The 26,376-nt window shown below is 43.6% G+C and overlaps 1 protein-coding gene and 1 long non-coding RNA gene across 2 annotated transcripts in view; one reads left to right on the top strand and one right to left on the bottom strand.

Annotated features, from left to right (window-relative positions):
- C10H10orf90 (chromosome 10 C10orf90 homolog) overlaps window positions 1–26,376 on the top strand; it is a 922,956-nt gene that overhangs the window by 223,007 nt on the left and 673,573 nt on the right. The window contains exon 4 of the mRNA XM_068255335.1: window positions 16,434–16,486. The gene's annotated coding sequence lies outside the window, so the exon portion shown is untranslated. The remainder of the gene's footprint in view (window positions 1–16,433; window positions 16,487–26,376) is intronic.
- LOC137534007 (uncharacterized) overlaps window positions 1–26,376 on the bottom strand; it is an 89,446-nt gene that overhangs the window by 58,746 nt on the left and 4,324 nt on the right. The gene's annotated exons all lie outside the window — the stretch shown is intronic.

Genomic DNA, 26,376 nt, shown 5'->3' with positions numbered 1-26,376 from the left:
GTGGCTGTGTTATCTCTGTTATATGATCTAATCTTCTCTCCTCTGTCGGGCTGAGGCAGTCAGGCTGGAATGTGCTGCTCTGCTTGTGATTGGATAGAAGCTATACACACCCTCTCCAGGCCCCCTGCAAACTCTGTATGACTCTCACACTGAGCTCCTCTCAGCCTATCACTTGCTATGTCTTTTGTTTGTAAACACTGCATACAAATGGCAATTACAAGCCAGGATTGCAGCAGGGAGAGGCAGAAACAGCACAGAGGGGCACAGAAGAGCATAATGAATAGAATGGTATGATTTTTATTGTAAGAGTACATATTCTCTTTAAAGCAGCAGGGACAGCCATACTATCTCAGGGAAAAAATGCACATAAATAAGTAGATTAATACTTGTTCTACTTGAATTGGTTTTTATACAGCATGTTTATCTTAAAAGAAAATGTCCTAAAACATTTAGGAAAATATGGTCTAACTGGATCTCTTACTATAAACTCAAGTTTGAAGATTAACTACTAATATTTATATTGGCCTTTTAACCAGTTTGCAGGGAGCTGCACTCGTATCAGGACCACTATATATCTATGTTTCTATAAGCCATCAGATATACTGTAATATATTGTTATTTCTGTCATTTATGGGTTTCTGAACCCAACTTTCTATATTGATAAGCCATGTTAATTGTTGTTTTATTGTCGCAGTGTCAACAAGTTTCGTTTGGCACAACTGTTGTAGTTATATTGTGCAAATACTCAATAAAAATTATTCTTTCAAAAGGCTTGTTCTACTTACATAACACATGTATTGTACTGTCCACATTTAAATTTCAGTGAAATTTATATAGTAAATAAGGAGAAGAAAAGTTTCAGGCATTTTCTATCTTTACCACCTCTGACTGAAGCTAATCCTGATGTAATTTCCTCTCTTAGGGCCCTTTTTCACTAGCAATCGCTAGCGTTCGCGCTGAACGCTAGCGATTGCGATTCAGCAAATGTACAAAATTTTGCAGGTGATTTCCCGACGTTTGCAATCACGATTTTGCTATGCTATGCATTGCATAGCAAAATCGCGGCAATAATCGTTCCGCCGCACGATCGCGATTAGGTAAAAAACTAATAATTCCTATGTTAAAAGCAAACTGTAGCGATTTGGAAAATCACTAGCGGTTTGCGATTCAGCAATCGCAAACGCCGTAGTGGAAAAGGGCCCTTACTCTTTTTTTCTCCTAGAAACTTCACTGTCATATCTAGCTTGCTTTGAAAACATATGTGAGCACAGCATAGATTGTATTTCAGCAGCTTCACACTGAACTGCCCTCAGCCATTTCCGTGAGGAGCAGGGATATGGGAGGGGAGATAGCAAGCTTCCTTCTTGTCGGCAATGTACCAAATATGGCAAGAGCTGACTAAGATAAGATTTATTACAGCAGAAACATGTTTGATTATATTGAAATGCTTGCAATACAGGGTCAGATTGTAGACTGCATAATAAACACAGAGCAGTGGGTAAATGGAATTTGGTTTTATTGCTGACAATGCCGCTTTAACCACTTTAGCCTTCAGTAGTTTTCTGCCTCCGGCAATTTTCACCTCCCATTCATTCGCCAATAACTAACACTACTTATCACAATTAATTGATCTATATCTTGTTTTTTCTGCCACCAATTAGATTTTCTTTGGGTGGTACATTTTGCTAAGAATTATTTTTTTGTAAATGCATTTTAACAGGAATATTAAGAAAAAAAATTGAAAACTATTCATTATTTCTCAGTTTTCAGCCATTATAGCTTTAACAAAATACATGCTACCATAGTTAAAACTCATGTATTGTATTTGCCCATTTGTCCCAGTTATTACACCATTTAAATTATGTCCCTATCACAATGTATGACACCAATATTTTATTTGGAAATAAAGGTGCATTTTTTCTAGTTTTGCGTCCATCGCTAATTACAAGCCTATAATTAAAAAAAAATATTAGTTGTATACCCTCTTCACATGCATATTACAAAAGTTCAGCCCCTTAGGGCCCTTTTACACTTAATCAGTTGCTCTCAGTTAAAACGGAAAGAAAACTGATTTTCAAAGCAATGCCCATGTTTTTCTATGGCACCTTTCACACTTAACGCGTTTTAACTGAAATCTTTGTCACAATGCACTGCTATGGAAAAAAGCGTACCAATGCGTACTAACACACACTAAAGCACACCAACTGATTAAGTGTAAAAGGGGCCTTAGGTACCTATTTATGTTTTGTTTTTTTTAAATTGTAATTTTTTTTTAGTTACAAATTTTATTTGGGTATTTTTTGGGTGTGGGAGGTAAACAGTTAATTTTAAATGTAATTTATTGTGTCATACATTGTAATTGGGACATCATTTAAATGGTGTAATAACCGGGACAAATGGGCAAATAAAATACATGAGTTTTAATTATGGTAGCATGTATTTTGTTAAAGCTATAATGGCTGAATACTGAGAAATAATGAATTTTTTCCATTTTTTTCTTAATATTCCTGTTAAAATGCATTTACAAAAAAGTAATTCTTAGCAAAATGTACCACCCAAAGCAAACCTAATTGGTGGCAGAAAAATCAAGATATAGATCGATTAATTATTACACCATTTAAATAATGTCCCTATCACAATGTATGACACCAATATTTTATTTGGAAATAAAGGTGCATTTTTTCGTTTTGCGTACATCACTATTTACAAGCTTATAATTTAAAAAAATATTAGTTGTATACCCTCTTCACATGCATATTACAAAACTTCAGCCACTTAGGTAACTATTTATGTTTTTTTTTTTTTTTTATTGTAATTTTTTTTTTAGTTAAAAATTTTATTTGGGTATTTTTTGGGTGTGGGAGGTAAGCAGTTAATTTTAAAGGTAATTTATTGTGTCTTTTTGTATTAACCATTTCACTTGCCCAGACGTAAAGCTCACGTCCGGGCGGCTGCTCTCCTGTGCACCCGCGCTTCGGTGCGCTCCCGCGCACGATCGCGGGCACGCCCCCATGCCCCCGTTGTGTACCCCGGTAGCCCTGGGATCAGTGAAAGAGAACATGGTTCCCGATCACCGATCCCTGTCCCCCGTGGAAAAACCGAAGCGCTCACCCGTGAGGCTTCAGTTCTGCCCGGAACAATTTCCGCATCCCCCTTGTAATTCCGCTTAGCGAGAAGTTCAAGGAAGGAAACCAAAAACGAAGGTGGCCAAATAGTAAAACTACATCTGCACATTTTTTACATTACAATTTACACACATTACAACATTAAAAATTGTTTATGTCCCACACCAAAATATTACCCAAATAAAATTTTTAATGGTAAAAAAATAAAAATTACAATAAAAAAAAGACATAAATAGTTACCTAAGGGTCTGAACTTTTTAAATATGCATTGAAGGGGGTATACTACAAACATTTTTTAAATTATAAGCTTGTAAACAGTGATGGACGCAAAACACAAAATACATTGTGATAGGGACAAACATTAAATGGTATAATAACTGAGACATACGGGCAAATAAAATACATAGGTTTTAATTATGGTAGGGTAGATTATTTTAAAGCTATAATGGCCGAAAACTGAGAAATAATCAATTTTTTCCATTTTTTTCTTATTAATCATGTTAAAATGCATTTACAGTAAAGTGGCTCTTAGCAAAATGTACCATCCAAAGAAAGCCTAATTAGTGGCGGAAAAAACAAGATATAGATCAATAAATTGTGATAAGTAGTGATAAAGTTATTAGCGAATGAATGGGAGGTGAAAATTGCTCTGATGCAGAAGGTGAAAAATCCCTGCGGGCTGAAATGGTTAAACATGTATGTGCATGTAGTTTTACTAATGGCCACAAGATGGCCACAGTGAGTTTTTGTTTTTGTATGCTGTGAGCGAGCACGCTTGCTCACATGATAGAAAAACTGCATGTGAATTTGTTTTTGCGTTTTCCGCAAAGAATTTGCACCGTACAAGTGGAAACGGGCCCTTAGAATTAGGCATCAGTAGAAGGAGGTCTTAAAGTTAGGCATCAGTAGAGGGAGGTTTTAGGGTTAGGCATCAGTAGAGGGAGGTCTTAAAGTTAGGCATCAGTAGAGGGAGGTCTTAGGGTTAGGCATCGGTAGAGGGAGGTCTTAGGGTTAGGCATCGGTAGAGGGAGGTCTTAGGGTTAGGCATCGGTAGAGGGAGGTGTTAGGGTTAGGCATCGGTAGAGGGAGTTGTTAGGGTTAGGCATCAGTAGAGTGAGGTCTTAGGGTTAGACATCGGTAGAGGGGAGGTCTTAGGGTTAGGCATCGGTAGAGGGAGGTGTTAGGGTTAGGCATCGGTAGAGGGAGTTGTTAGGGTTAGGCATCAGTAGAGTGAGGTCTTAGGGTTAGGCATCAGTAGAGGGAGGTTTCTGTGTGAGAGTAGGGTTAGGTTAAGACATAATAAAATATCGGAAATTGAGACCTTGGGCACCATAAACCACAGGCCAATCTTGGTTTAATTTCAGCTTGAAATCTTTCTGGATTTGGCTTAATGACACCACTTCGTCCGTAGCGATGTCCCCCCTAGAGTAAAATGTGCACCCCCTGGTGCCCCATGTTGTATACTTTACCTGTCGTCCGTCTCGATACATGCACCCCATGTGGTTGCGAGCATATACGTGGGTGGCTGTGTGGTTGACATCACTAGGCCAATTCCAGAAAGATTTTATGCTGAAATTTATTGGAAATTGGTCTGCGGTTTATTGTGCTCAACAGATCTCTCTCCGATCTGATTCGATCAGAGAGAGATATGTGTCTTGATCAATCTGCTCATACATCATCTGCTGTATGGGCACCCTTAGTCTCCACACTCCTTTCCAGCCGTTGAACCAGGGGTGTAACTGAAGAGCCTCTATGGTTAAACATAAAAATTTGAACCCAGTGGGGGGTGGGGGGGAGTGCCCCTCCAAACATGTTAATGTGTAGTCTCGGTTGATTGGGTTGTGTCGAAGGTTAAATGAAAATGGCCTATAAGAGTATTGCAATTAGGTCAGCCTATACATAACAGTTGGCAGGTTGTCTCCCCAAAAGATGTAACCAGGTAGCAGAATGTCCCCCAGATGAAAACAAGTATCTGTATGGAGAACACAGTAATAGGCGCCCATGTCACATGCCTTACTTGCACCCCTGTAGATACGCCTATGCATTGAACTCATAAAAGTCTGAGTATAATTGAACCATCAGTATTTTAGATGTGGACATTCTTCTGAAGCCTTTATTGCCTTCTCTCCCGATCAGGTCTTTTGTACCTCCATAGTAAGTGCTGAAGAATACAGAGCACTGGGGTACAACAGAGCGCAGACAGCTACCATTGGAGGCAATGCCCTGCAAAGAGCAAGCTAGATGATGCCTGGCAAATAGTTTCTTTGTTTTTTAAAATTAGGAGAGTAATTTGTACAAAACGGCATGCTGCCTAGAGCAACAATATAATTAGATTGCTTCCTACAGTCAGTAGCTTAACTGGAACTTAATCAGTTTAAAATATAATGAACAAATGCACATTCTTTATCTCTCACAACTTTGAACACGAAGGGTCAGGATTATTATTAGTGATTGGGAAAAAGTCCATACTGAAGCCAAGACAATATTAACGCAGACAAGGCGATGAGCAACTGCCACTGTTGTAATGGTTGAGCTATAGACATATTAAAGAGACACTGAAGCGAAAAAAAAATTATGATATTATGATTTGTATGTGTAGTACAGCTAAGAAATAAAACATTAAGATCAGAAACATCAGTCTAATTGTTTCCAGTACAGGAAGAGTTAAAGGGGAACTGAAGAGAGAGGTATACTGAGGCTGCCATGTTTATTTCCTTTTAAGCAATACCAGTTGCCTGGCAGCCCTGCTGATCCTCTGCCTCTAATACTATTAGCCATAGCCCCTGAACAAGCATGCAGCAGATCAGGTGTTTCAGTCTTTAAAGTCAGATTTGACAAGGCTGCATGCTTGTTTCTGGTGTTATTCAGATACTACTGCAGAGAAATAGACCAGCAGGGCTGCCAGGCAACTGGTATTGATTAAAAGGAAATAAATATGGCAGCCTCTGTATACCTCTTGCTTCAGTTCCCCTTTAAGAAACTCCAGTTGTTATCTCTATGCAAAAAAAGCCATTAAGCTCTATGACTTTCAAAGTCGCGGAGAGGGCTGTTTTCTGACTTTTATTATCTCAACTGTTAGTGAACAAATTTCTTTTTCTCTGCCAGAGGAGAGGTCATTACTTCACAGACTGCTCTGAAAGAATCACTTTGAATGCTGAGTGTTGTGTAATCTGCACATATTATAGAATGATGCAATGTTAGAAAAAACACTATATACCTGAAAATAAAAATATGAGAATATTTTCTTTGCTGCTAATCTTCTGGTAATTATTCATAGTACACAACCAATTCATTATATCATATTTTTTTTTTTCTGCTTCAGTGTCTAATGGGTCATTTCAATCTGAATACTGCCGCCTTTCTCCTACAGATTGACATTTTTTTTAATAGCTGTGTGATGTTAAAGCAAATATAGACTTTGTTTTAAAAAATCATGCTAAGGTGATCGCGATACTGGAAGTGGAACCACCCCAATTGGTTCCAACATTGCGGCGCTTTGCTGATTGCTGGGAGTGTGGTGACCAATGGAGACCAGAGACCTTCCAGAGGAGACAAAAAAAGGGAGTCGGGGACACTAGTAGCCCCTACTAGTGTAGTACGTCATGGAAGAGGGCCCAGTGGTCCATGATAAAGTGCAAGGTACTCACAACATTGGGTTGCAAGACAGGCAACCAGTGTAAAACCCTGGGAGGAAAGCCCATCCTCACTCGGGTTCTTTGTTCTTCAACCCAGTGGGTCGTGCTCCAAAAAGAAAAAAGTGTGCGAGTTTGAAAACCCAAAGACACGACCAGCCACCCAGAGGTTTTTGAGGCTGGGTCAAGAGATACCAGGTAGAGAGGAGGCGCCCCAAAGTATATGGTAATGAAATTAACGGCAATAACCGTACATCAAAAATATATATAAGAGGCTCACCTCACAGAAGAAGGGGCAAGCCCAATTCCAATGTTAATAATTATTTTATTAAATACCCTTGAGAGATAATAGGCCATATGCAATTCACTTTTTCACCCAAGTTTTCTCCAAGGAGGATCATTTTATATCTTCCTGTTAAAATAACTTTCCAGTACTTTTTAACCACTTGAGGACTGCAGGGCTAAACCCCCCTAGTGACCAGGCCATTTTTAGCAAAATTGGCCACTGCAGCTTTAAGGCCAAGCTGCAGGGCCGCACAATACAGCACACAAGTGATTCCCCCCCCCCCCCTTTTCTCCCCACCAACAGAGCTCTCTGTTGGTGGGGTCTGATCGCTCCCCCCATGTTTATTTTTTTTAAACAAATATTATTGTTTGTTTTTTTTCTTTAAAAACCCTGTTTCTTTAAGTTTATTCCCTCCCTTCCCTCCCTCCTCCCCACAGCCAGCCAATTATGGCGATCGGCTGTCATAGGCTTCTGCCTATGAGAGCCGATCGCTCTCTTGTCCCCCAGGGGGACAGCTGTGTCACACGGCTGTCCCCAGTGCAGCGCTGCTGCTCATCGCAGCGCTGCACCTAGTAAATAGACGGCGTGATCGGCGTCTAACAGTCTCCCGAGCGGCAATAGCCGCTCGGAGACTGAAGGCGGGGCGGAGTTCCGCCCTCCGAGCATGAGATGCGCGCGCACCATGCGCACGATCTCATGCAAAACAGAGCCCCAGGACTTTACGCCAATTGGCGTTAGGCGGTCCTGGGGCTGCCGCCGCGGCCACGCCCACTGGCGTAACGCGGGCGGCACAAGGTTAAACTAAAAAAGTACCAAAAAGTAAATGGTAAAATTTAAAAATATCACCTAGGAGAAAACTCAGGAGAAAAAGTGAATTGCATATAGGCCAATGTGTTTCACGAAAAACAGTCCGCATCCTCAGATCAAATAAAACAGTCTTAAAAACAGGAGTTTCCAAGCACGGAAAAAAAAGCCTTAAAAACCTAAAAAAAAAAAAGTTTTATTTTTTTGTTTGAATACCATTACCATATACTTTGGGATGCCTCCTCCCAACCTGGTTGCTGATTGCTGGCAACTGTTAACAACTGCACAAGAGCAGCCAGTGGGAGCCAGGCCTAACAGTATAGCTGTGTTTCTACCTTAAAGGACCACTCTAGGGAAAAAGTAAGCAGTTTAAATTTTACAGAACCGACAGGTTTTGGACTAGTCCATCTCCTAATGGGGGATTCTCAGGTTTTTCTTTGTTTTCCTGAACTGCGGTTGCTAAGTCTAACTGTCAAAATAGTAAGATACCAGTCAGTCTCTTTACTCATTCTCAGATCTGTCCGATTTTATCTGCTCACTTTTTACGCGATAGTGGCCCTTTAAGACTCTTACAACAATTGCTAGATAAAAATAATTGGGAATTAACGATTTATGGTTGGTTGTCAGACAATCCTTCCTTGAAAAGAAGCCCATCTATATGAAATGAGAATGATCAGTGATGGTTCTCGTGCTCATTGGATGATTTATATCCTGAGGGATCTGTTTGGGCAAATAGCCCCCTTGTCGGTATTCCCGAGTGTAGCTCGGGGGTACTTTTAGTGCAAATAGTGGTAACCCCAAGCTACATGCTTGGAGACTAACAGGGGGAGGGGGAGGGGGCGTGTACCATTTTTATGAACATATAAATATATATATACATATATATAAAGTTTAAATAAAAGAAAAAGAATTCTGCAAATAAAAGAAAAAAGTTAAATGTAAATGAAGTCAACAACCGTAAGGGTCCATTGACACTAGGGATTGCAAAATGCTAGCAAAATTGCTATTGTTTTGCGTCAGCGTTTTTTCTGCGATTTGCTCATATTTTTCATTTTACAATTTCACGATTTTTGAGTGATAGCGAGCCACACTTTTTTAACCTCCTCAGCGGTAAGCCCGAGCTGAGCTCGGGCTAAGCCGCCGCAGAAGTTTTCTCAGCCCCTGGTGGGCCGATTTGCACGCTTTTTGCTTCGTTACACGCAGCTAGCACTTTGCTAGCTGCGTGTACAAGCCGATCAGCGCAAAGCGGCGGCGATTCACCGCTACCTGCCGCGTTAGAGGGCCTCCCCCCTTGCGCAGCCGGGCCAATCACCATCAGGCTGCGTTAAGAGGTGGATCGGGACTCCCCCAGACGCCATGACGTGGATGACGACGATGACGTCATCCCGATCGTTGCCATGGCGACAGGGGAAGTTTGAACGGGATTTCCAGTTTGCTCTGATCGCCGGAGGCGATCGGAAGGGGTGGGGGGAGGCCACTGCACAGGCAGTACAGCGCTAGGCTAGCTACATGATTTAAAAATATATATATATATTTTTAAAAATGCTGCGCCGCCATCCTGGTGGTTTTAATAGACCACCAGGGAGGTTAACATTGCAATCCCAATTGCTCTAAAACCGCAAAAAGCTCTGCATGCACTGCGTTTGCATTCACCGCGAATCACCGGCGATCGCGGCAGTGAGATCACTGCCACATACTTATTACACTAGTGTTTTTAAAATCGCTAGCAATCACTGGCAATTCGGCGATCAGCGGTAAATCACCCCAGTGTAAATGGGCCCTAAGTGTCTTTTTCTGTTTCCTTGCAATCTGAAAATGTATTTATACATTGGGTGAAGAATATGCAGATAACTCATTATGAGATAAGTCTTGCTTCTAGTCACCTCCCCCTCTTTATCCACATCTCTCTCTCCCTTCTGCCTCCTCCTCCTCCCCCCAGCAAATGCATAGAGCTCAGTCCAGTAATGTATTCAGTAAGGAGGGATGCCATGCATTCTCACAAAGCAGGTATAGGAATCTGGCTCACATCCTTGTCATGTAATACTCGTCTCTCACACTGGGGGGCCGCGGCTCCGGCTGTGCATCTCTGCTGCGGAGGGAAGGGGATGTGTGTGGGAACACAGAGGATAATGCTGACCGCACTGTGTGAATTGTATACTGTATCTGTCGGGCATAATTGAAAAAAGAAATGGCAGGGAAAACATTTCAGCTGTCTATATATCTGTCTGCTTGTAGTTCAGGTTTAAAGAGGAACTCCAGCCTAAACAAACATACTGTCATTAAGTTACATTAGTTATGTTAATTAAAATAGATAGGTAATATAATCTCTTACCCATCCTGTTTTAAAAGAACAGGCAAATGTTTGATTTCATGACGACAGCCATCTTTTTGGTTGAAAGGAGGTGACAGAGAGCATGAGACACAGTTCCAACTTTCCTGTGTGCTGATCACCTCTCCCAGTTGCTAGGCAACGTGAATAACAATATAGGAAATCCCATCATGCTTTGCACAGCATCAGGGAAAAAACGCCTGGCAGTTTTCTTTGATGGGTGGAGCTTAGCTAAAAATGACGCTTTGGTAAGAAGAACAAAGTTCTGATGCTGTGAAACTGTTAAAGAAACACCAAGCCTTTTCAGTGCTGCTGAGTAGATTTTTAGTCCGGAGGTTCACTTTTAGTGAGACATTCTCTGCCAAAAGGAACGTTTTGCATTGGAGAGCTTCTTGTATTTGTCATGATGCGTTGTCCTCTATTTTCCTTCCCCCTCATTTTTAGTATAAGAACTTGTGTGAAAAGCAGCTAGACTGCTGGCTAGTTAGCTAACGTAATGGATGATCTGCCACGAGGGTGTGTATCACGGCAATCGGGATCCCCCATCGATCGCAAAGCATTTGCACATTGACGACAAGCAGAGCACCGCATGCAAAATAGGGATGGACAGAAACCCCAATTTCGAGTTTCACATTCCAACAAGTGTCTTTCCGATTTCGGCAGAATGTTTTTTTTTTGTTTTTGTTAGTAAAGTAAGTTAATTGAAAAAATAAAAAAAAAATCTATTTTTTGCGGATGTATGCTATTATGCGTAATCTGCATTTCCAATTGGCAACCGCAGTAAACTTTTGCCTTCTCTGATTGGCCTAATACTTTTGAGTTTTGGGATTGGTCTAAAACCTCCACAGTATTCCGATTTTCGTACTACAATACTGATTCTCTGATTGGTTCTCCAGTAGCGTACCTACGGGGTGCACAGAGTGTGAGGCGCCCCTAATGACAAACAGAGAGATGGGTGACAAACTGACCAGATGAAAAAGCAGCCAGCGGCTACTACAAACACTGCAGTGCATTTGGGCATCTGTGAGCCTGCCTGCCTCACCCCTGTTTTACTGCTGTGCTCACTGGTTGAGTGTGCCCTGTGCTCCTCCCACCCACATCCGATGTCACCCTTTCTACCAACAAATTTCCTTTAGGGTCACTTTGCCTAACTGTGTTTAGAGATGGCCCGAATGGTTCTGACGCAAACTTATTTGCGCAAACATCACGAGTTTGTGTTCGCATCAAATCGCGAACTTTATGCAAGTTTGACCCGCCCCCTATACTACTTCATTAGGCTAAACTTTCACCCTCTACATCACAGTCAGCAGACACATGGCAGCCAATCAGGCTGCACTCCCTCCTGGAGCCCCTCACTCCCTTACATAAGGCAGCAGTGTCAGCCATTTTCTCACTCTGTGTGCTGCTGTATTAGTGAGACAAGGGAGAGACATTGGAGAGATAGGGAAAGCGATAGTTAGGTCTGTTAGCATGCTGCTTGCTGATATTTGTTGATGAAAAGCACCCCAAAACAGCTCTTTTGAGAGCTAATGTTCTTGTGATGTGTTTTTGTGTGGCCCACTAACACTGCATATACAGCCCTGTCTGTAGCAGCTGGCCCTTGCTAATTTCTATACTGTGCCAGGCCCAGCACATTCAGGATCTAGTGTGACTGCCGCACATCGTATAATAATATTAGTAACTATATACCTTTCACTGCACCTGTGTGACCGCACGCTGTTTCATATACCAGTCACTGCATACCTTTCACTGCATCTGTGTAACCGCACGCTGTTTTATATACCAGCAGTCAGTGCATCCATTTTCACTGCACCTGTGTGACTGCACATTGTTATACCAGCAGTTACTGCATACCTTTCACTGCACCTGTGTGACTGCACATTGTGATACCAGCAGTCACTGCATACCTTTCACTGCACCTGTGTGACTGCACATTGTTATACCAGCAGTCACTGCATACCTTTCACTGCACCTGTGTGACTGCACATTGTTATACCAGCAGTTACTGCATACCTTTCACTGCACCTGTGTGACTGCACATTGTGATACCAGCAGTCACTGCATACCTTTCACTGCACCTGTATGACTGCTCATTGTTATACCAGCAGTCACTGCATACCTTTTCACTGCATCTGTATGACTGTGCATTGTTATACCAGCAGTCACTACATACCTTTCACTGCACCTGTGTGACTTCACATTGTTATACCAGCTGTCACTGCATACCTTTCACTGCACCTGTGTGACTGCACATTGTTATACCAGCAGTCACTGCATACCTTTCACTGCACCTGTGTGACTGCTCATTGTTATACCAGCAGTCACTGCATACCTTTCACTGCACCTGTGTGACTGCACATTGTGATACCAGCAGTCACTGCATACCTTTCACTGCACCTGTGTGACCGCACACTGTTTTATATACCAGTCACTGCATACCTTTCACTGCACTGTCACTGTTGTTCTGTCATTGAGCTACCTTGTTGTTCTGTCATTGAGCTACCTCAGCCCGACCATATGGGATTGAAAACCACCATCGCCTGCACTCTCGCCATCGTGCTCACCAGTCCAGCACGGCCATCACTACACAAACAGCTGTTTAGGGTGCGTTACACAGTGAGTTTGGTGTGTCAGTGTGAAGCAGTACACTGATTACACTACCTGATTGATGTATACACATGCAAGATGTTTTAAAGCACTTTAGGCCTCCAATTTAGCAATGCAATGTGATTTCTGCCTTTTAGGGATTGTAACACTGCTGTGAGTCAAATCCATAATTTCCCATGGGACTTTTGGCATATATCCCACTCCGCCATGCCTCCCTCCAGGTGTTAGACCCCTTGAAACATCTTTTCCATCACTTTTGTGACCAGAATTAGTGTTTGTAGTTTTGAGAGTTCGCCTGCCCATTAAAGTCTATTGCGGATTGCGATGTTCGCTGGTTCGCAAACTTTTTCACAAGTTCGTGTTTGAGGTTGGCGAACCTAAAATCGGAGTTTCGGGTCATCTCTAACTGTGTTTTGGGAGTAAACTTGGGGGCTCTGGCTTTGTGTTACCCTACAGTTAGCTCCACCCATATCTGGTCATGGCCACACCCATCATTTGGTGCAGTGCATACACTAATCCATTAGGGTGTAGGTCGTGTGTGTCTGTTAATAATAAATTGACTCTAGTTTTTGAAGTAGTTCTTGAGCCGGAAAAGGGTGGGCAAATTTCTGCACCTTGGAAGTAAACCATTTAAATGCAGCATTTGTTGTATGTGACAGGTCCACTTTCAGGCTGAAAACATTAATATAAAAATTGTGAAAAAAACCCCAAAGATTTCAGCTCAAAATGATTAGCTTCCCAGTGACCATTCATAGGTGACAGAATAGTAAGGAGCGCTGTCCGTGGTGCTGATCCTGTGCTTTTAGAGAGTCTGCTTTGAATGGGTTGCAGCAAATCTGTGAAATGAAGGAATACATTTATTTATTCAATTTATTTATTCAAGTATTTATATAGCGCCGACATATTACGCAGCGCTGTACAGAGTATATTGTCTTGTCACTAACTGTCCCTCAAAGGAGCTCACAATCCAATCCCTACCATTGTCATATGTCTATGTATGTATTGTAGTCTAGGGCCAATTTTACGGGGGAGCCAATTAACTTATCTGTATGTTTTTGGGATGTGGGAGGAAACCAGAGTGCCCGGAGGAAACCCACGCAGACACGGGGAGAACATACAAACTCCTTGCATATGTTGACCTGGCTGGGATTCGAACTGGGGACCCAGTGTTGCAAGGCAAGAGTGCTAACCACTATGCCACCATGCCACCGTGGATGAGATAAAAAATTGTATCTATAGCCTTCCTCCTAAATAGGGCTTTCCCAGAATCCCACACTTTTGATTTGTGTTTAAAATACAAAAAATGTAAGTTTAACCTTTTTTATTGTCCTGCTGAATGACACAGTCATTGTCCACAGCTACAGTCTTGAACCATTGACCTCTTATATCGTTTCCCTGAACTCAGAAATGCTTCTCTACAAGGCAGGAGGTTTTTTTTACAGCTTGTATTTAGATATTGGTGAGAGTTACACTATGGTCTGACTCATGTCCAAAGAAGAGGAAGTGTTGTTAGCATACCTGAATTCTTAACCCTTACTATGAATGAAGTCACAGCCCTGTTGCACCACTTCCAGTGGCCTTTAGTCCCAACCAGCTTCCAACCAAGCATATTGAAGTAAGCCAAAGCAGCTAGTTCACAAGTGGCTCGGTACAGCCGCACAGAAGGAGGACGTGGGAGGAGCCAGAGGTGTCCATCTTCTTGGGTAAGTATCTTTTTATTTTTAGAGCCTTTTTAGGTACTCTTTGAAAGCAGCGTCCCCCAACATTATTACAAGTTTTTAGTGGAACCGCACACAAAAGGCCAAGTCCTTAAAGCAAGGGACTAGATGTGCTGGACCTTCCCTCTGGGTACCACCAGAGTATGTACAGTGAAGCAATCGATTGAGGTCTGCACAATCTTGAAGTCGTTTTCAAGTCTTTATTAAACAAAATTAAAACATAATGCTATCAGCAGCAACAGTCAGCTGTTTCGGGCTCCTGCCCTTTATCAAGCCGCCCAGCATTAACCACATATAGCATGACATGCACTATATATACAAGTGAACAACCAATCACTAAACAGAAAGTCAAGAGCGGACCTGATGGGGAACTTCTCATTATTATGCACGGAGCTCATCACCTGACTACTCCTAAACATCTTATTGGTTATCACCCCTTTAACAAAATTGCAATTGTAAACATAAGGAAATTTGGCGGATCGAACTTCCACATCAACCCACAGCATAAATCATTCTATAGTGGTGTATACCTGCATAACATAACCACGGTCCGCTCTCCCGCAGACACCACCGATCACCCACGCCGCAGGGATGAGCCGCACACAGCATCCGAGCGGCGAACAGGGCCACGCCCCTCCATGACCACATGACTTACAGCGCAGGGGGACGGCGATGGGTTCGAGTGTGGCCCCGACCTACGCTAATTTATTTATGGGCCTCTATGAAGAGGCATTTGTGTATACGTCATCGGTGTTTCAAAAATACGCCAAGTGTTGGTGGCGTTACATCGATGACGTTTTTTGCGTGTGGGCGGGGCCGCACTCGGCTCTGGTCGAATTCATCAACTCCCTCCATATTAGATGTGCTGCCATCAGACTTACCATCAATTTTGATTTGGATAGGATCTCCTATTTAGACACTATGGTGTCAAGGCGAGAGGGCAGATTGGTAACCGATCTGTTCAGAAAAGAAACCGATCGGAATTCTATCCTTCCCTTTCAGAGTTTCCACCCGAGACATACAGTGTATAATATTCCAGGTGGCCAATTTCAAAGAATTGATAGAATAGTGGGGGAGGAGGAGAACAAGTCTAGGAGTCTGCTAGATATGGTTGATCGCTTTAAAAATCGTGGATACCCTGAGAATATTCTGACAGAGCAGCTTAACAAATGCAAAAGACCAAATCGTGATAAAAAGAGACAACGTGCTGATGGTAGGGTGGCTTTTGTTTCCACCTACAGTACCATCAGCAATGAGGTTGAAAAGTGTATACGTCGTAACTGGAATATTTTAAGTGATTCCCTCCCAGCTATTAGAGAATTTAATCAATTTCCACTATTCTCTTATAAGAGAGCACCCTCCCTGAGAAGTAAATTAGTACACTCTGATGTTAGTTCACGCAGGGGTATCAGAGGTCCGTGTGGTACATTTCCTTGTTTGTCCTGTCACCTCTGTAACAGTATTATTAAAGGGGATACCTTCAATCACCCAGCCAGAGGCAATCAATATAAAGTACGGGGTAGATTTACCTGTGACTCAAGTTGGGTAGTGTACATGATTAAATGCCCGTGTGGCAAATGTTATGTGGGTGAGACTACCCAGAGCCTTAAGAAACAAATGTCGTCGCATAAGTCAGCCATACGTAATAAATGTATGGATCAGGCGGTATCGGAACATTTTACACTTGCTAGACACAATGTTAGCCAATTGCGGGTAATGGTGATTGAGGGGGTCCCCCGTACTGTTAGGGGAGGTGACAGAGAAAGATTATTGTTAAAAACTGAAGCCAGGTGGATACGTGAGTTAGACACTGTCAGAACGGGTCTGAATAAAGATTATGACCTCAATTTCAATCTATAGTAGTATTTATTATTAGTGTTATTTAAATGTTCCTTATGTCGTTTTTGATATCTTTTGTTTTTACTTTTACAGATTATGTCATTTATTCCTGCGGGCGCCCCCGATCTCCTGCGCCGCCGGAGGTGGTGAGTTTCATGCAGCTTTTATTCCTATTGGCCCTGGTTGATGTTTACAAGCGTCTCCTAGGTGATGAGACGCGCTGACGTCACGGTTTGGGGCAGGCCGTTACGCACCGCTCCATTGGCTGGTGGCAACACACTAGTTGTGGTCATGGAGGGGCGTGGCCCTGTTCGCCGCTCGGATGCTGTGTGCGGCTCATCCCTGCGGCGTGGGTGATCGGTGGTGTCTGCGGGAGAGCGGACCGTGGTTATGTTATGCAGGTATACACCACTATAGAATGATTTATGCTGTGGGTTGATGTGGAAGTTCGATCCGCCAAATTTCCTTATGTTTACAATTGCAATTTTGTTAAAGGGGTGATAACCAATAAGATGTTTAGGAGTAGTCAGGTGATGAGCTCCGTGCATAATAATGAGAAGTTCCCCATCAGGTCCGCTCTTGACTTTCTGTTTAGTGATTGGTTGTTCACTTGTATATATAGTGCATGTCATGCTATATGTGGTTAATGCTGGGCGGCTTGATAAAGGGCAGGAGCCCGAAACAGCTGACTGTTGCTGCTGATAGCATTATGTTTTAATTTTGTTTAATAAAGACTTGAAAACGACTTCAAGATTGTGCGGACCTCAATCGATTGCTTCACCCAACATTATTACAATACATGCGCATTGTGGAACAATGTATTTACTGAGTACCTTCTATTGTGCCTAACATTATCTCAAGTACCCCTTGACACATACGATTTTGTTAGGTTTACTCCTATTTATTGGCTAACTCAGAAGAAAAAGAGTGAGCTTTCGACTAATAACCCTTCTTCAGACTCTATTCTTGCATGCTTTTGGAAAGAAAGAGGTGCAAAAAATGATAAAAGAATTAAAAGAATAAAATATTCATGGCAAGATAACTTACCTCCCATTCAAGAAGAATTACTCATATCAGAACCATTTTTAGGCATAGACCACTCAGGCAGATGCCTAGGGTGATAGTTGCTTGAGGGCGTATCAATGAGCTACTCCTAGCAGATTGTGCTTTATGCAAATTTTTTTCGCAACTGCTAGTTCCATTAAGACAGGGATGAATGGTAGATTTAACACCTAAATAGGCACTGCTGATTAACATAACAAAGGTTGGCTGAATAGTATAACAATGAATGACAAGTACTGTTCATGAGCTAATTAAGTTGTAATTGGCTTGATTTAGTCTGTATTGTTTGTTGCAAATCTTCTGGATTTCCAGGACAATATTCCAATTTGTAAAGACCCAGGCTTCACACAAACAGTATTTTTTTTTAACGAAGTGGCTACACAGTGCTCTTAGCATTTATAGGAAGGATTTGTTATGTGGGTTGAGTGAGTTTGAGCCCGTGAGGTGAATCTGTCCTGATAATAATGTATTTATCCTTTATAGATCTGTTTGAAGATACAATATTTTTGTATCTAACCTATCAACTAGTCACTGCTGTCTGCAAAGCCAATTAATGTAGGCTACATACTTCCTAGTCATAAGTTTAGGAAGGGGGGGGGGGGGGGGCAGGCGACAGCTGCCTTGCCTCCTTGGGCACCAAAATGGCCAGAAACGGCCCTGACTCAATATCACCTGATGTGGCAGGAAAACAACAATCTTTGTTACAGTAACAGTACAGTACATTTCGCTTCTTCCAGTGAATTTTATTGTAATTTCTTTTAGACTCTTAGATGCTGGCAGTTACTGGCGAAACACTTTGCTACCAAAGCCTGCTGTTCTCTGCTAAGTTATAATGAGGAATGAGGTGAGCCCTCCTTCCATGAATATTTCATTGTTTAATAATTTTATCCTTCTGGATGCCTCATTCTACTATTGTTTTTTTTCAGGTTTATTGGAGTTTTAAAAACAAACATTGTCCTAAAAGATCCAGTATAGGTTTGCTGTATCATGTATGTTCCTCAATCGTAGCTGGATAGTGTATTGGTTAAGGGCTCTGCCTCTGGCATAGACAACCAGGATTTGAATCTTGGCTTTTCCTAGATTTAGTAATCCAGCACCTATGCAGTGAGGAGTCCTTGGGCAAGTCTCCCTAACACTGCTACTGCCTATAGAGCGCACCCTAGTGGCTGCAGCTCTGGTACTTTGAGTCCGCCAGGAGAAAAGCACAATATAAATGTTTTGTCTTGCAATGTTAAAGCATAACTGGGCTCATATTCAACTCACTTTTTCTCTTATGTCCGTTGTAAAGAGTAGAAGACGAAGCACCAGCTCTGCTCTTAAGGTTTAAAAACGTTTTTTTTGATACCTTTGTTGGTCTCTGAGGAAGCACCAATTGCCGTGAAGCGGCTGTAAGGCCAGTATCGTGTCCCTATACCTTGCTTGTTGCCTGTATGCCTGTGTAATTACGATTAAACCTTAAGAGCAGAGTTGGTGCTTCGTCTTCTACTCTTTACAATCAGGGTCGGACTGGGACACTAAGGGCCCACCAAGAAAGTTTCAGCCTGGGGCCCACCCCCTCTCCTCCTACCTTTTTGGTACTTTTTTAAATGCAGAGTGCTGAAAAGTTATTCTAAACAAAGATGTAAAATTATCTCCTAGGAGAAAACTTAGAAGATGAAAAGGGCCTTGAACCCTAATAAAAGTTAAAAAAATGTAATAGATAGCGGAGATCCCGCCGCAGAGGCAAGCGGCATGGCCAGAGCCGGATTAAGGCTAAATGGGGCCCTAAGCAAACTAACTGATTTGGGCCCCCCATCATGTCGTAATAGAATCAGAAGATGCAGCTGCACAGCAACATGCCACGCACACCGGGGCAGCCGAGCTACTGGTTGCTATGGGCAACAGCCCACTTTCCTCTGTGGGTGCACAATGCAGGGAATAGCAGCGGCAAAATTCAGAGTGAGAGATGAATGGCTGGGACATTTGCACTCAGGGGCTGGGGCACCCCTGTGAAGAGGGCGCCAGATATCACAGCAGCAGCACTTTCCCCCTGCATTTCCAGCCTGGCAATAGCAGAAAGCTCTGGACACAGTCAAACCGGAAGCCATTCCCCAGACAGAATTACATAACCACCCCCACCACCGAACAACCGATTTCCTCCCAAACTAGACAGCCACCATGCAGCCTCCATCCCAGTGAATACGATAGTCCAGCAGAGAAGGCAGCCGCAGCGGGGGAGAATGACAGCACCAGATGACTCACATTCACCTATTGCGATCCAAGCAATAGAGGTCCCATCATCCGGAGCCCATCTGTCTCCTCTAGAGTGCTGCCGCTCTGTTACTATTACTACTTCCTACTTCCTGTCTGATCTGAGAATCAGGAAGTTCAGAGCGAGCGGCTGCACTGTAGAAAAGACAGATGGGTTTCAGATGACGAGATCTCTATCGCTTGGATCATGGATAGGTGAGTGAGCGTTTGCCATCTGCTGCTATCATTCTTGCTGCAGCTGTGGTTCTCTGTGATAAGGGAGGGCGGAGTGGGCAGCGGCAGAGCGCACAGTAGCAGGAGGGGTACCTAAGAGGAGAGCCTGGCTTTGAAGACAATCAGCAGCGCACGGCATCATTTGACAAGACAAGACAACATTTATATCTCGCTTTTCTCCTGGCGGACTCAAAGTGCCAGAGCTGCAGCCACTAGGACACGCCCTATAGGCAGTAGCAGTGTTAGAGAGACTTGCCTAAGGTCTCCTACTGAATAGGTGCTGGCTTACTGAACAGGCAGAGCCGAGATTCGAACCCTGGTCTCCTGTGTCAGAGGCAGAGCCCTTAAAAGGAACCCCGAGCAGTGCCTGTGGGTATGCCTTTAAGCATACCCACAACTAATTAATTACATCCTCACACCTACCAGCATGATGTTTCTAATTATATCCCCCTGGGTTCCCTATATTTCATTCCATTGTGCTGAATCGAGCTGCCGACTTTGGAGAAAAGTCATCCTGTGGCCGTGATTTCGATCGCGAAAATAGCAAAAACTAAAAGACATAGGGCGGCCATTTATATATCATTGGAAAGAGGAGAAAGAGAGCTTTAAAATGATATGCATCTTTCCATAGTTACTGCACTGCTCAGAGTCCCTTTAACTATTATACCATCCAGCCACTGCTGACAGGATGGCGAGGGCTGGTTTATGTGCTGATGGGGCCCCTTTGACTCTGAATGGGGGCCCCAAGCGACTGCTTTTGTTGCCTGGTCGGTAATCCGGCCCTGGGCATGGCGGCTATCTCCGCATATCAGCCGGCGGCCTCTGCAGCACAGTTACATGCTGCTGCTCTTCCTGGTCCTTCTATTACACATAGATTGAGGGCTACGCGCGCGCGCGCCAGGCGACAGGACCTTTATGCGAATAGAAGGGGAGTCAGCTGATCTGCCAAGTCAGCTGACTCCAACGGTACTTTGGATTGGCTGAGTGATGGGGGCCGCGCTGCGGGGCATCTCTGTATATATAGTACTAGTCTGTCAGTTGCCCCATGTCTGCTGTTGCGAATGCTAACGTGTTAGCGCTCAGACCCTAGTCAGATCCCAAAGTGTGGTAGAACCAGCTGGAGCTGGGGATCCACACTTAGCCAGATTCTGTTGATAGCTTAAAGTACTAATTGCATTGTATTATCTGTTATGACCTTCTGCTTCCTTTGACTACTCTCCTGCTTGTTGATTCTGTACCTCTGCCCATCTGATTCCGGTTGCCGACTCTGCCTGAACTTAACACTGAATCAGCCTTCTGTCTTTGTACTTTATCTGTCCGTACATTGCCTACTCTGCTTGTCTGACCTGCCTGTCCTCACCAGTGGGCCTAGCCACTGGTGAGGGATCTGTAGTAGCCTTCACCTACTCCTCAGGTGAAGCTCAGCTGCAGCACTGTCTCCTCAGGTGACCAGCCTTTGCAGCACTGTCTGTAACTCCTGCTCCTCAGGTGTCCACCAGCTGCAGCATAGTCTTAATCGCCTGCTCCTCAGGTGATCATCCTTTGCAGCACAGTCAGTGGTCCCTGATCCTTAGGTGTCCACTGGCTGCAGTATAGTCTTAATTGCCTGCTCCTCAGGTGATCATCCTTTGCAGCACAGTCAGTGGTCCCTGCTCCTCAGGTGTCCACTGGCTGCAGTATAGTCTTAATCGCCTGCCCCTCAGGTGATCATCCTTGCAGCACAGTCAGTGGTCCCTGCCCCTCAGGTGTCCACTGGTTGCAGTACAGTCTGAATCACCTGCTCCTCAGGTGATCATTGGCTGCAGTACTGTCTGAGTCACCCGCTCCTCGGGAGATCTCCTCTTCCTCATTACTGTTGCACCAAATTCTATCTCACATTGGTTGTCCTGTGTCTGGCTATACTAGCATTATTGGTGATTCTGCAGATCACCCCATAATCAGGTATAGCATCTGTATTATTGGTGATACTGCAGATCCCCAATAATCAGAAAATCTGTTTTGCTGACACCAATTGTTTGTCAAATGCTCTTATGGCCTTGATACCGAATGTGTGGGAACGCATCTACCGAATGTGTGGGAACGCATCTGCCCATGCGCAAGTACAGTCCACAAAGTAATATGGAGACACTTGTGCACTGTTTTTTCTCGGACAGCAGCATGACCATGAAGAAGAAGAAGAAGGTCCAAGTCAGCAGTGGTGGACTTTACAAGGGTTTGGGTAGCCTTCAGACTATCTGTAAGCTTTCCACTATAGCAAAGTCCCCATTATGTAGAACTCAAGCAACCGTAAGTCTCACTCTCAACTAACTTGCATGCCTGAGGGGATAACGGTGACTGTGTTTTAAAGGATTTTGTGGGGTGTTGCTGGGCAATGGGCATGAAATACTTACTGAGTGTCCAGAGACATGTTTTTCTGTCTTCCGTCCATGGCGCCCGGTGTGTCATGTGACCCAACGACGGAAAGCCGCTATGAGCGACAGGAGGGTTAGGAGATGCCACTGGACACTCGGTTAGTATGCTTAGGTACAGGGGTTGGAGAAAATAATGGAAACACCTTGAAAATCAACAAAATATATTTTAATATGGTGTAAGTCCACCTTTTACGGCAATTACAGCCTCAATTCTCCGAGGTATTGATTCATACAAATTGTGAATTGTTTCCAAAGGAATTTTAGCCCATTCTTCAGTTAAAACACCCTCCAGTTCTTTTAGAGACGATGGCGTTGGAAATCGACTTCTTACTTGTATCTCTAATAACGACCATAAATGCTCAATAATGTTGAGGTCTGGGGATTGTGGTTGAGGTCTGGGGATTGTGGTGGCCAGATGAGATGCTCAATTTCATTAGACTGTTCCTCGTGCCATTCTTTAACAATTCTAGCTGTATGGATTGGGGCATTATCATCTTGAAAGATGGCATTCCCCTCCGGAAACAGTTATTGAACCATAGGATGAACTTGGTCACCCAAAATTCCTAAATAGTCTTGGCTGTTAATTCTTCCATGAAGGGAAATCATTGGCCCAGCGGATTTCCAAGAAATAGCACCCCAGATCATCACAGAACCCCTGCCATGTTTTACAGTTGGGAGAAGACTGGATGAAATGCTTCTTTCGGCTGTCTCCCAACGTACACTCGGCCGGAGGTCGGAAATAAGGTAAACGATGATTTGTCAGAGAAAATCACGTTTTTCCACTGCTCAAGGGACCAATTCTGGTGGTTTTTACACCACTCTAAACGCTAAACGCTTTGAAACATTCGTCTTTGAGAGCAGAGGTTTTCTAATTGCAGTTCTTCCGTGGAATCCAGATTTGTGCAGCTCCCGACGAACAGTTTTTGTGGAAACTGGGTTCTGTAAGTGTTCATTCAGCTCTGCAGTGATTTTAGGAGCTGTGGTCTTGCTAGCTTTTCTAACAATTCGAGTTCGACAGTCTCTCTCAGACAACGTCACCTTTTGTCCACAACTGCACTTTGCTGATAATGTTTTTCCTTCTCTTTCAAAAGCAGTCATTACTTCAACAAATCTCAAGTCTGAGAGATCTGTGTAATGGATGGCGGAGATAGTGCCGCAACAGCAAGCGGCATGGCGGGTATCTCCGCGTCGCAGCCGGCGGTTTCCGCCGCACAGTTACATGCTGGTGCTTTGCCTGGTCCTTCTATCGCTGATAGACTAAGGGCTACCTTTATGCATCTAGAAGGGGAGTCAGCTGATCACTCGGTCAGCTGACTCCAGCTATGCTCTGGATTGGCTGAGTGGCTGGGGCGGCGCTATGGAGCGCGTTTAGTATATATAGGACCTGCCTATCAGTTGTTCCGTGTCTGCTGTTGCATATGCTACGTATTAGCACTCAGACCTAGTCAGATCCCAAAGTGTGCTAGAACCAGCTGGAGCTGGGGATCCACACTTAGCCAGATTCTGTTGATAGCTTAAAGTACTAATTGAATTGTATTATTTGTTATGACCTTCTGCTAGTTTGACTATTCTTCTGCTCTCTGATTCCGTTCTTTTGCCTATCTGATATAGTTGCCGACTCTGCCTGTTGCCAAACCTGCTTGTCTGACCTTCCTGTCCTCGCCGGTGAGTTAGTCACTGGTGAGGGATCCTCTACTAGTGTCACCTGCTCCTCAGGTGATCAGTAGCTTCAGTACAGTCTAAATCACCTGCTCCTCAGGTGATCAGTAGCTTCAGTACAGTCTGAATCACCTGCTCCTCAGGTGATCAGTAGCTTCAGTACAGTCTGAATCACCTGCTCCTCAGGTGGTCAGTATCTGCAGTACAGTCTGAATCGCCTGCTCCTCATGTGGTCGGTAGCTGCAGTACAGTCTTAATCACCTGCTCCTCAGGTGAATAGTCACTACAATATTATCTCCTCTGCCTGCTCCTCAGGTAGTAGTGGGTTCAGTATAGTCTGAATCACCCGCTCCTCGGGTGATCAGTACTCTTGTTCAGTGTATTTCTACCCGCTCCTCGGGAGACCTATTTCACTACTGTCATTTCTGGTTTGCTGGAGTTTGTTATATTGAGATATTTCCCTCTCCCAGCTCCTCTGGGAGAATAAGTATCTCTACCATTACTGTTGCACCAAGCACCTATCATTACATCGGTTGTCCTGGTTCTGGCTATACTAGTATTATTGGTGATTCTGCAGATCACATATAATCAGGTATAGCATCTGTATTATTGGTGATACTGCAGATCACCAATAATCAGAGAAATCTGTTCTCGCTGACACCAATCATTACACACGGCCATTTTTATAAATTATAACCAACTTTTGTTTATATATCTGTAAAAAAAACAACAATTATTTTAATTAAACATATCAAATAACAAAAATAATAAACAAAAAAAATTGAACACATGTCCAGTTTTGATTGACTAAAACGTGTTCAAAGATTATGATGCCAAAATTCCCATTATTTTGTCCAACCCCTGTAAGTAGCGTTTAAAGCTTTATTCCTCACAGGTTTGCTTTGAACTGATCTCTTTTGGCCTATTTCCACTAGTGCCAAATTTGAATATGAATCTGCAACATTTTCCCATGGATGAGAGGGATGGGGAAATGCTGCCTATCCTAACATTGGCGCAGGGCTGGATTTAGGCCAAGGCCACCTAGGCCATGGCCTAGGGCACCGCAGGAGCAAGGCCACCAAAGCAGCAGGCTAAACTGTTGCATCATTTGCAAGCTTACAAATGCTTCAATGCAGAGAGATTAGGCTAGCGTTGCTAGCCGCCTGTGCAGCAGCCCCCTTGCTCTCTGTGCATGCTTGCATTGTGGCGGGCAGCTATGGACTTGGGCAGCATTGAAGATGGAAAGGAAGAGGAATCTTCTGCACTGGAGATGAGCTGATGGCTGCTGCAGTGAGAAGGCAAGCTGGCTAACTGATACTGAAAGGGGGTGGGGGGAGGGATTAAGGGAGTCATCTGGCTACCTTTACTGGAGGTAAAATGGGAGGGGTCATCTGGCTACCTATACAGGGGAATCATCAAGCTACCAATACTAGGGGGGAGGGGACATCTGGCTATCATACTGGAGGGAAAGGGGGAGGGTCATCTGGCTACCTATACCGGGAGAATCATCAGGCTACCAATACTAGGGCGGAGGGGACATCTGGCTATCATACTGGAGGGAAGGGGGGATGGGTCATGTAGCTACCTATACTGAAGGGGGGACGGCTGGTGACAGTGGCCTTGCGCGGTTTAGAGTACAAATCCGGCCCTCCATGGGCTTGCCCTCCAAATTGCAGCCCACAGTTTAATCCCTTAGCAATTTGTGCTGCGGCTGTGCAGCAGAATTGGAGCCGTGGCTGAATCGGAGTCCGGCCCTTTCTGTTTCAGTCGTATACATTTAATTTTTTTCATCAATTAATGACACAAAACAACGTTATCATTCCGAAGCATCTTCCTCCATAATAAAGGAATCACCCACCATGTCATTCTATATCAGCCAGAAAGATATTAGTCACTTACATTTTCCTCTAATCTGTTGTCGCCTTCATTATCTGATGGTTTACCGATGTCTCCGACCCGTAACGCTATCAGTAAACAACTCATTATATCGCCATGACACACATCAGCGCTTAATGAATTTACTGTATCGGTGTTTAGGTCTCACCAATCAAAACTCATTCATCAGACTCAGACGTCCTCCATTGTGTGTCTGGTTGCGTTCCAGGGACTAGAAACTGCATCTCTTTATTCCTCTTCTTCTTTTATCTCTTATTAGTTTGTCATTATGCAACAAGCTTATTAATAAGACTCTATGATATGTCTGTTCCATAACGAGCGGTTTCTAAAGGTTATTTTTGTCTCCGTTTGGGGGATACCAAGTCGCACAGGAGGAGGGAGGAATGGAACATTGTTAAGTTTGTTGAAAATGCATCTCTCAGACGTGGGAGTCGTTAATTTGTTTAGCGCTTGAAATCGAGTCAACAAATCTAATTGTCTTATGTAAGGAGTGTTATTAATATTGTAGGAGTGATTAACCACAGAGGTGCAAAGAGAAGATGTAT

This window comes from Hyperolius riggenbachi, chromosome 10 (genome assembly GCF_040937935.1).
Source record: "Hyperolius riggenbachi isolate aHypRig1 chromosome 10, aHypRig1.pri, whole genome shotgun sequence".
NCBI classification, from domain to species: Eukaryota; Metazoa; Chordata; class Amphibia; order Anura; family Hyperoliidae; genus Hyperolius; species Hyperolius riggenbachi.
The sequence above is the reverse complement of the archived record's forward strand: the minus strand, read 5'-3'. Positions and strand labels throughout refer to the sequence as shown.